Source organism: Triticum urartu, chromosome 6A (assembly GCF_056163025.1).
Source record: "Triticum urartu cultivar PI428250 chromosome 6A, HENAU_Tu73, whole genome shotgun sequence".
NCBI classification, from domain to species: domain Eukaryota; kingdom Viridiplantae; phylum Streptophyta; class Magnoliopsida; order Poales; family Poaceae; genus Triticum; species Triticum urartu.
In genome coordinates, this window is record NC_141878.1 from 386,608,264 (window position 1) to 386,620,392 (window position 12,129).

Below are 12,129 nucleotides of genomic sequence, written 5' to 3' on the forward strand. Positions count from 1 at the left end.
CTTTTGAGGAACCAAAAGATCTACTTTAAGCAAAGGGAAAAAATTAAGGGGGTCAAGTTTGGGGATGAGAACACCAATTTTTTTCATACTAAAGCCTCTATCAACTACAGGCATAATCACGTTGCAGTACTCCAAAATGATGACCAAGTTGACATATCTGATCATGCTGGGAAAGCTGCAATACTCTGGGAAACATACAAGAAAAGAATGGGTACATCTCACAAAACCTTTATGCACTTTGATTTGGATTCCTTGTTTGTCCAGAGACAAGATTCTGCTATATTTGATAACCTGGAATTAGCTTTCACTGAGGAAGAAGTTAATGATGTGGTCAAAGAACTCCCATTGGACAAATCCCCAGGTCCTGATGGTTTCAACAATGAATTCTTTAAATCTTGTTGGGACATTATTAAAGGAGATGTGCTCAAATTCATTTATGCTTTTCATGCCGGGCAAATATCACTTGAAAGTTTAAACACCTCATACATCACCCTTATTCCTAAAGGAGATACCCCATTAACAGCAAATGATTATAGGCCAGTCTCTCTCCTTAACTGTTGTCTCAAACTTGTCACTAAACTATTGGCAAACAGGTTGCAGAAAGTGATTCTAAAGTTGGTGCACATTAACCAATATGGCTTTCTCAAATAGAGATCCATCCATGACTGTTTGGGCTGGGCTTATGAATATCTGCATCAATGCCATATATCCAAGGAAGATATTATTATGCTTAAATTGGACTTTGAAAAGGCTCTTGACACCATTGAACACCAGACAATTCTAGATATTTTAAAAGCCAAAGGTTTTGGAGACAGATGAATTAACTGGATCAAAATGCTATTCACCTCTGCTTCATCTGCTATCTTTCTCAATGGTGTACCTGGAAAAAGGTTTTATTGTCTTAGAGGAGTCAGACAGGGAGACCCTTTGTCACCTCTTCTATTTGTGCTTGCTGCAGACCTACTTCAGTCAATCCTCAATAGGGCCATGCAACTGGGTCTACTTACTTCACCTTTGCTAGTGGAATCCTATCCTGATTTCCCCATAGTCCAGTATGCAGATGACACTCTGGTTCTCCTTCAAGCAGATGCAAAGCAACTTCACTGCCTCAAATCCCTTCTCAATACTTTTGCAGATGCTATTGGCCTTAAAGTAAATTACAATAAATCAAGCCTCATCCCAATCAATGTGTCAGAAGGGAAAGTTGAGATTATGACAAACACTTTTCAATGTAAAAAGGACACATTCCCCATACAATATTTGGGAGCACCTTTAGGTCTTCATAAACATACTGTTGAGCAATGCTTCCCTCTAGTCGCAAGGCTGCAGAAGAAACTTATGGGTTTGTCTTCCTTCATGACCATGGCTGGGAGATTGTTTCTGGTGACATCTGTTCTAAATTCTCCGTTGATTTATCTCATGGGATGTCTTGATGTGCCTGTCACCATCAAAACTCAAGCTATCAAATTTTTGAGGCATTTCCTTTAGAGAGGCCCAGATCTGGAGGATCACAGGCCTGCCATGGTGGCCTGGAGCACTGTCTGCCGACCAAAAGATCAAGGAGGTTTGGGTGTGATGGATATCTTTGTCCAAAACAAAGCTCTGTTACTTACGAATCTCCACAAGTTTTATAATAGACACAACATTCCATGGGTTAACTTGATTTGGGAGTCCTATTATAGCAATGGTTTGCTGCCTAGCAGTAGTTGGATTGGATCTTTTTGGTGGAGGGAAAACCTTAAGCTCATTGATAACTTCAAATCTTTGGCCAGATGTGTCGGCATTCTGGGAACGGGGGTCCCCAGACTTGCCTGCCTGCGGCCTGCGGAGTGGCTGAGCCAGCAGGTCGTACGACCCATCTTCACCAACAAAGCGCCCAACACCCTCGCGAGGGGCCAAGCCTCGCGAGGCGGATGATGCAAGACCTCCTCTGGAGTGGCCTAGCTAGGCAGGCTCACGAGGAGCGGAGATATGAAGGCTAGGCGAACCTCACGAGGCTCTCGTGACGTGAGCGGCGACGATCTAAACCTAGCGGGCGCCAGCGCGCACAGCGTCCTTGTTTCCTCTTTGGTGCAAATGGGGCAAGTGCAGCCGCGGAGTACTGAGGCCTCAGGCAAAGGTTGCCATTTCGGTGCAACAAGACCAAGACCATGGACTGCAAGACGGAGGTCATCGTGGAGCCCAGAACAACGTCACCGTGATACGTCTCCGTCGTATCTACTTTTCCAAACACTTGTGCCCTTGTTTTGGACTCTAACTTGCATGATTTGAATGGAACTAACCCGGACTGATGCTGTTTTCAGCAGAATTACCATGGTGTTATTTATGTGCAAAAACAAAAGTTCTTGGAATGACCTTAAACTTCACGGAGCAACATTTTGGAAAATATAAAAAATACCAGCAAAAGATGAAGGCCAGGGGGCCCACCACCTATCCACGAGGGTGGGGGGCGCGCCTGCCCCCCTAGGGCACGCCCCCCTACCTCGTGGGCACCCTGGAGCTCCTTGGACTCCAACTCCAAGTCTATATATTGTGTTTCGAGGAGAAAAAAATCAAGGAGAAGAATTCATCATGTTTTACAATACAGAGCCGCCGCCAAGCCCTAAAACCTCTCGGGAGGGCTAATCTGGAGTCCGTTCGAGGCTCCGGAGAGGGGAATCCGTCGCCATCGTCATCATAAACCATCCTCCATCACCAATTTCATGATGCTGACCGCCGTGTGTGAGTAATTCCATCGTAGGCTTGCTGGACGGTGATGGGTTGGATGGGATCTATCATGTAACCGAGTTAGTTTTGTTAGGGTTTGATCCCTAGTATCCACTATGTTCTGAGATTGATGTTGCTATGACTTTGCTATGCTTAATGCTTGTTACTAGGGCCCGAGTGCCATGATTTCAGATCTGAACCTATTATGTTTTCATCAATATATGAGAGTTCTGGATCCTATCTTGCAAGTATATAGTCACCTATTATGTGTTATGATCCGTTAACCCCGAAGTGACAATAATCGGGATACTTACCGGTGATGGCCGTAGTTTGAGGAGTTCACGTATTCACTATGTGTTAATGCTTTGTTCTGGTACTCTATTAAAAGGATGCCTTAATATCCCTTAGTTTCCGTAAGGACCCCGCTGCCACGGGAGGGTAGGACAAAAGATGTCATGCAAGTTCTTTTCCATAAGCATGTATGACTATATTCGGAATACATTCCTACATTATATTGATGAACTGGAGCTAGTTCTGTGTCACCCTAGGTTATGACTGTTACATGATGAACCGCATCCGGCATAATTCTCTATCACCAATCCATTGCCTACGAGCTTTCCATATATTGTTCTTCGCTTATTTACTTTTCCGTTGCTATTGCTATCATCACTACAAAATACCAAAAATATTACTTTTACTACTGTTATCTTTTGCTACCGTTGACACTACTATCATATTACTTTGCTACTAAACACTTTCCTGCAGATACTATGTTTCCAGATGTGGTTGAATTGACAACTTAGCTACTAATACTTGAGAATATTCTTTGGCTCCCCTTGTGTTGACTCAATAAATTTGGGTTGAGTACTCTACCCTCGAAAACTGTTGTGATCCCCTATACTTGTGGGTTATCAAGACTATTTTTTAGCGCCGTTGCCGGGGAGCATAGCTCTATTGTTTGAGTCACTTGGGATTTATATCTGCGTATCATTATGAAGAACTTGAGAGATCCAAAAACCAAGATTTATCCCTCAACTATGAGGGGAGGTAAGGAACTGCCATCTAGCTCTACACTTTATTCACCTTATGTTTTGAGTAAGCTTGCGACACCTAAACCTGCTTGTGCTATTCGTTCTGATATGTCGCATGTTATTGATGATGCCACTTCTGCTATACATGATACTTATGATGAAATTACTTCTATGCTTGATACTACTATGCCACTTAGTGAATTTCTTGACAAACAACTTGCTAGGGCTAGAGAGATTGAAAATATTGAATCTGATAATACTGATTAAATTGATGATGAAGACTTGCCTGTTATTCTTAACTGTTATGTTTTTGATAAAGAAGCTTCTTTAGTTATTTTAGCTTGCAAAGATAGATTAGAACTCAAGAGGTTATTAGCTAAATGGAATCAGCAATCTCTAAATGCTAGAATGAAACCTGACCCTTCTTTTGCTACTTCACCTATCTGTGTTACTGATAAGGATTATGAATTCTCTGTTGATCCTGATATAATTACTTTGGTTGAATATGATCCTTTTCATGGCAATGAATCTGAAACTGTTGTGGCACATCTTACTAAATTAAATGATATTGCCACCCTGTTCACTAATGATGAGAGAACTCGCCACTTTTATATCCTTAAAATATTTTCGTTCTCATTAAAGGGTGAAGCTAAGATATGGTTTAATTCTCCTGATCCTGGTTGTGTGCGTAGTCCCCAGGATATTATTTATTACTTCTCTGCTAAATATTTCCCTGCTCATAAGAAACAAGCTGCTTTAAGGGATATATATATATATAATTTTGTGCGAATTAAAGAAGAGTGCCTCCCACAAGCTTGGGGGAGGCTTTTCAAGTTACTTAATGCTTTGCCTGATCATCCTCTTAAGAAAAATGAAATACTTGATATCTTTTATAATGGACTAACCGATGCCTCCAGAGATTACCTAGATAGTTGTGCTGGTTCTGTTTTCAGGGAAAGAACACTGGATGAAGCTAAAATTCTATTGAATAATATGTTGACAAATGAAAATAATTGGACACCTTCGGAGCCAATTCCTGAGCCTATTCCTAAATCAACTCCGAAGAAGAGGGGTATTCTATTTCTCAGTCCTGAAGATATGCAAGAGGCAAAGAAATCTATGAAAGAAAAAGGTATTAAAGCTGAAGATTTTAAGAATTTACCTCCTATTGAAGAAATACATGGTCTTAATTTACCGCCTGTTGAAGAAACATATGATCTTAATCCTTCACCTATTGAAGAAACTCATGGTCTTGATAACCCAACACAAGTAGTAAAGGTAAATTCTCTCTATAGATTTGATGAAGGTGACATCCCTCATTATAAGTCTGCTAGAGAATGCTTCGATGAGTTTGACAATTTCATTGTTAAACGAGAAAATTTTAATGCTTATTTTGGTAGACAATTGAAATACAATTCAAATATGCTTGAGCAATTGGGTGATTATATGGCTAATATCAAAGGTGAACTTAAAATTATTAGTAAACATGCTTCTATGGTTACCACTCAAGTAGAACAAGTACTTAAAGCTCAAAATGATTTGCTCAACGAATTGAATAGTAAGAATAATGATAATGTTGTTAGAGTTATGACTAGAGGTGGTAAAATGACTCAAGAATGCCTCAACCTCAGGAGGCCGTTCTTCCCTTGTATGGTTCATCATCAGCCCAAGAGGCAATCCACCACCACCACACTGGAGTAGGGTATTACACCACAACGGTGGCCCGAACCAGTATAAACCATGTGTCCTTCTGTGTTGTGAGTTCGTCGAGTTCGTCTGCAAGATCTTAGCGAGCTAGAGCGTAGATCGGTTGGAGGGAAAGACTTCGCGCGTAGCCGAGTGTTCGAACCTTAAGGGTTTCCCGGAACCCCACATCCCGACAAGATGTAACATAGGAGATGGAAATGTTGGAAATATGCCCTAGAGGCAATAATAAAAGCATTATTATTATATTTCTTTGTTCATGATAATTGTCTTTATTCATGCTATAATTGTATTATCCGGAAATCGTAATACATGTGTGAATAACATACACCAACATATCCCTAGTAAGCCTCTAGTTGACTAGCTCGTTGATCAACAGATAGTCATGGTTTCCTGGCTATGGACATTGGATGTCATTGATAACGGGATCACATCATTAGGAGAATGATGTGATGGACAAGACCCAATCCTAAGCATAGCGTAAGATCGTGTAGTTCGTTTGCTAGAGCTTTTCCAATGTCAAGTATCTTTTCCTTTGACCATGAGATCGTGTAACTACCGGATACCGTAGGAGTGCTTTGGGTGTACCAAACGTCACAACGTAACTGGGTGACTATAAAGGTGCACTACAGGTATCTCCGAAAGTGTCTGTTGGGTTGACACGGATCGAGACTGGGATTTGTCACTCCGTATGACGGAGAGGTATCACTGGGCCCACTCGGTAATGCATCATCATAATGAGCTCAAAGTGACCAAGTGTCTGGTCACGGGATCATGCATTACGGTACGAGTAAAGTGACTTGCCGGTAACGAGATTGAACGAGGTATTGGGATACCGACGATCGAATCTCGGGCAAGTAACATACCGATTGACAAAGGGAATTGCATACGGGGTTGCTTGAATCCTCGACATCGTGGTTCATCCGATGAGATCATCGTGGAGTATGTGGGAGCCAACATGGGTATCCAGATCCCGCTGTTGGTTATTGACCGGAGAGTCGTCTCGGTCATGTTTACATATCTCCCGAACCCATAGGGTCTACACACTTAAGGTTCGGTGACGCTAGGGTTGTAGGGATATGTATATGCAGTAACCCGAATGTTGTTCGGAGTCCCGGATGAGATCCCGGACGTCACGAGGAGTTCCGGAATGGTCCGTAGGTAAAGATTTATATATGGGAAGTCCTGTTTCGGCCATCGGGACAAGTTTCGGGGTAATCGGTATTGTACCGGGACCACCGGAAGGGTCCCGGGGGTCCACCGGGTGGGGCCACCTGTCCCGGGGGGCCACATGGGCTGTAGGGGGTGCGCCTTGGCCTACATGGGCCAAGAGCACCAGCCCCAAGAGGCCCATGCGCCTAGGGTTACAAGGGGAAAGAGTCCTAGGAGGGGAAGGCACCTCCTAGGTGCCTTGGGGGAGAGGGAAACCCCCTTGGCCGCCGCCCCACCCTAGGAGATTGGATCTCCTAGGGCCGGCGCCCCCCCTTTGGCCCTCCTATATATAGTGAGGGAAGGAGGGCTTTTCTCCCACGCCTTTGGTTGCCTCCTTCTCCCTCTCCAACACCCCCTCCTCCTCCATAGCGCTTAGCGAAGCCCTGATGGAGTACTGCAGCTCCATCACCACCACGCCGTCGTGCTGCTGCTGGAGCTATCTTCCTCAACCTCTCCTTCCCTCTTGCTGGATCAAGAAGAAGGAGACGTTACGCTGACCGTACGTGTGTTGAACACGGAGGTGCCGTCCGTTCGGTGCTAGGATCTCTGGTGATTTGGATCACGTCGTGTTCGACTACCTCATCCCCGTTCTTTGAACGCTTCCGCTCGTGATCTACAAAGGTATGTAGATGCATCCGATTACTCGTTGCTAGATGAACTCATAGATGGATCTTGGTGAAACCGTAGGAAATTTTTTGTTTTCTGCAACGTTCCCCAACAGTGGCATCATGAGCTAGGTCTATGCGTAGTTCTTCTTGCGCGAGTAGAACACAATTTGTTGTGGGCGTAGATGTTGTCAACCTTCTTGCCGTTACTAGTCTTATCTTGCTTCAACGGTATTGTGGGATGAAGCGGCCCGGACCAACCTTACACGTACGCTTACGTGAGACCGGTTCCACCGACTAACATGCACAAGTTGCATAAGGTGGCTGGCGGGTGTCTGTCTCTCCTACTTTAGTTGGAGCGGATTCGATGAAAAGGGTCCTTATGAAGGGTAAATAGAAGTTGACAAATCACGTTGTGGCTTTCACGTAGGTAAGAAAACGTTCTTGCTAGAACCCTACTTCAGCCACGTAAAACTTGCAACAACAATTAGAGGACGTCTAACTTGTTTTTGCAGCAAGTGCTTTGTGATATGATATGGCCAAAGTTGTGATGAATGATGAATCATATATATGTGATGTATGAGTTGTTCATGCTATTGTAATAGGAATCACGACTTGCATGTCGATGAGTATGACAACTGGCAGGAGCCATAGGACTTGTCTTTATTTTTTGTATGACCTGCGTGTCATTGAGAAACGCCATGTAAGTTACTTTACTTTATTGCTAAACGCGTTAGCCATAGTAGTAGAAGTAATAGTTGGCGAGCAACTTCATGGAGACACAATGATGGAGATCATGATGATGGAGATCATGGTGTCATGCCGGTGACAAGATGATCATGGAGCCCCAAGATGGAGATCAAAGGAGCTATGTGATATTGGCCATATCATGTCACTATTATTATTTTATTGCATGTGATGTTTATCATGTTTAGCATCTTGTTTACTTAGAACGATGGTAGTAAATAAGATGATCCCTTACAACAATTTCAAGAAGTGTTCTCCCCTAACTGTGCACCGTTGCTAAAGTTCGTCGTTTCGAAGCACCACGTGATGATCGGGTGTTATAGATCCTTACGTTCACATACAACGGGTGTAAGACAGTTTTACACATGCAAAACACTTAGGGTTAACTTGACGAGCCTAGCATGTACAGACATGGCCTCGGAACACAGAGACCGAAAGGTCGAACACGAGTCGTATGGAAGATACGATCAACATGAAGATGTTCACCGACGATGACTAGTCCGTCTCACGTGACGATCGGACACGGCCTAGTCGACTCGGATCGTGTAACACTTAGATGACTAGAGGGATGTCTAATCTAAGTGGGAGTTCATTAATAATTTGATTAGATGAACTTAATTATCATGAACTTAGTCTAAAACTTTACAATATGTCTTGTAGATCAAATGGCCAACGTAGTCCTCAACTTCAACGCGTTCCTAGAGAAAACCAAGCGGAAAGACGATGGCAGCAACTATACGGACTGGGTCCGGAACCTGAGGATCATCCTCATAGCTGCCAAGAAAGATTATGTCCTACAAGCACCGCTAGGTGATCCACCCGTCCCACAGAACCAAGACGTTATGAACGCTTGGCAGACACGTGCCGATGACTACTCCCTCGTTTAGTACGGCATGCTTTACAGCCTAGAGCCGGGGCTCCAAAAGCGTTTTGAGAGACATGGAGCATATGAGATGTTCGAAGAGCTGAAAATGGTTTTCCAAGCTCATGCCCGGGTCGAGAGATATGAAGTCTCCGACAAATTCTTCAGCTATAAGATGGAGGAAAATAGTTCTGTCAGTGAGCACATACTCACTATGTCTGGGTTACATAACCGCTTGACTCAGCTGGGAGTTAATCTCCCGGATGATGCGGTCATTGACAGAATCCTCCAGTCGCTTCCACCAAGCTACAAGAGCTTTGTGATGAACTTCAATATGCAGGGGATGGAAAAGACCATTCCTGAGGTATTTTCAATGCTGAAATCAGCAGAGGTAGAAGTCAAGAAGGAACATCAAGTGTTGATGGTGAATAAAACCACTAAGTTCAAGAAGGGCAAGGGTAAAAAGAACTCCAAGAAGGACGGCAAGGAAGTTGCCGTGCCTGGCAAGAAAGCTGTCGGGAAGAAGTCAAAGAATGGACCCAAGCCTGAGACGGAGTGCTTTTATTGCAAAGGGAAGGGTCACTAGAAACGGAACTGCCCCAAATACTTAGCGGACAAGAAGGCCGGCAACACCAAAGGTATATTTGATATACATGTAATTGATGTGTACCTTACCAGTACTCGTAGTGACTCTTGGGTATTTGATACCGGTGCCGTTGCTCATATTTGTAACTCACAGCAGGAGCTGCGGAATAAACGGAGACTGGCGAAGGACGAGGTGACGATGCGCGTCGGGAATGGTTCCAAGGTTGATGTGATCGCCGTCGGCATGCTACCTCTACTTTTACCTACGGGATTAGTTATAAACCTCAATAATTTTTATTTAGTGCCAAGTTTGAGCATGAACATTGTATTAGGATCTCGTTTAATATGAGATGGCTACTCATTTAAATCCGAGAATAATGGTTGTTCTATTTATATGAGAGATATGTTTTATGGTCATGCTCCGATGGTCAATGGTTTATTCTTAATGAATCTCAAGCGTAATGCTACACATATTCATAGTGTGAGTACCAAAAGATGTAAGGTTGATAATGATAGTCCCACATACTTGTGGCACTGCCGCCTTGGTCACATAGGTGTCAAACGCATGAAGAAGCTCCATGCAGATGGACTTTTAGAGTCTCTTGATTATGAATCATTTGACACGTGCGAGCCATGCCTCATGGGTAAGATAACCAAGACTCCGTTCTCAGGAACAATGGAGCGAGCAACCAACTTATTGGAAATCATACATACTGATGTGTGCGGTCCAATGAGTGTTGAGGCTCGTGGTGGCTATCGTTATGTTCTCACCCTCATTGATGACTTGAGTAGATATGGGTATGTCTACTTAATGAAACACAAGTCTGAAACCTTTGAAAAGTTCAAGGAATTTCAGAGTGAGGTTGAGAATCAATGTGACAGGAAAATCAAGTTTCTACGATCAGATCGTGGAGGAGAATACTTGAGTCACGAATTTGGCACACACTTAAGGAAATGTGGAATCGTTTCACAACTCACGCTGCCTGGAACACCTCAGCGTAACAGTGTGTCCGAACGTCGTAATCGCACTCTATTGGATATGGTGCGGTCTATGATGTCTCTTACCGATTTACCGCTATCATTTTGGGGATACGCTCTAGAGACAGCTACATTCACTTTAAATAGGGCTCCGTCTAAATCCGTTGAGACGACACCGTATGAATTATGGTTTGGCAAGAAACCTAAGCTGTCGTTTCTAAAAGTTTGGGGATGCGATGCTTATGTCAAGAAACTTCAACCTGAAAAGCTCGAACCCAAGTCAGAAAAATGCATCTTCATAGGATACCCTAAGGAAACCATTGGGTATACCTTCTACCTAAGATCCGAAGGCAAGATATTTGTTGCCAAGAACGGACTCTTTCTGGAGAAAGAGTTTCTCTCGAAAGAAGTAAGTGGGAGGAAAGTAGAACTTGATGAAGTATTACCTCTTGAACCGGCAAATGGCGCAACTCAAGAAAATGTTCCTGAGGTGCCTGCACCGACTAGAGAGGAGGTTAATGATAATGATCAAGATACTTCTGATCAAGCCCCTGCTGAAATTTGAAGGTCCACAAGGACACGTTCCGCACCAGAGTGGTACGGCAACCCTGTCCTGGAAATCATGTTGTTAGACAACAGTGAACCTTCGAACTATGAAGAAGCGATGGCGGGCTCGGATTCCGACAAATGGCTAGAAGCCATGAAATCCGAGATAGGATCCATGTATGAAAATGAAGTATGGACTTTGACTGACTTGCCCGTTGAGCGGCGAGCCATAGAAAATAAATGGATCTTTAAGAAGAAGACAGACGCGGATGGTAATGTGACCATCTATAAAGCTCGGCTTGTCGCTAAGGGTTATCGACAAGTTCAAGGAGTTGACTACGATGAGACTTTCTCACCGGTAGCGAAGCTAAAGTCCGTCCGAATCATGTTAGCAATTGCCGCATTCTACGATTATGAGATATGGCAAATGGACGTCAAAACGGCATTCCTTAATGGTTTCCTTAAGGAAGAGTTGTATATGATGCAGCCGGAAGGTTTTGTCGATCCTAAGAATGCTAACAAGGTGTGCAAGCTCCAACGCTTGATTTATGGGCTGGTGCAAGCATCTCGGAGTTGGAACATTCGCTTTGATGAAATGATCAAAGCGTTTGGGTTTACGCAGACTTATGGAGAAGCCTGCGTTTACAAAAAAGTGAGTGGGAGCTCTGTAGCATTTCTCATACTATATGTGGATGACATACTTTTGATGGGAAATGATATAGAACTCTTGGACATCATCAAGGCCTACTTGAATAAGAGTTTTTCAATGAAGGACCTTGGAGAAGCTGCTTATATATTAGGCATCAAGATCTATAGAGATAGATCAAGACGCCTCATAGGTCTTTCACAAAGCACATACCTTGATAAGATTTTGAAGAAGTTCAAAATGGATCAGTCCAAGAAAGGGTTCTTGCCTGTTTTGCAAGGTGTGAGATTGAGCTCGGCTCAATGCCCGACCACGGCAAAAGATAAAGAAGAGATGAGTGTCATCCCCTATGCTTCAGCCATAGGATCTATTATGTATGCCATGCTGTGTACCAGACCTGATGTAAACCTTGCCGTAAGTTTGGTAGGTAGGTACCAAAGTAATCCCGGCAAGGAACACTGGACAGCGGTCAAGAATATCCTGAAGTACCTGAAAAGGACAAAGGAC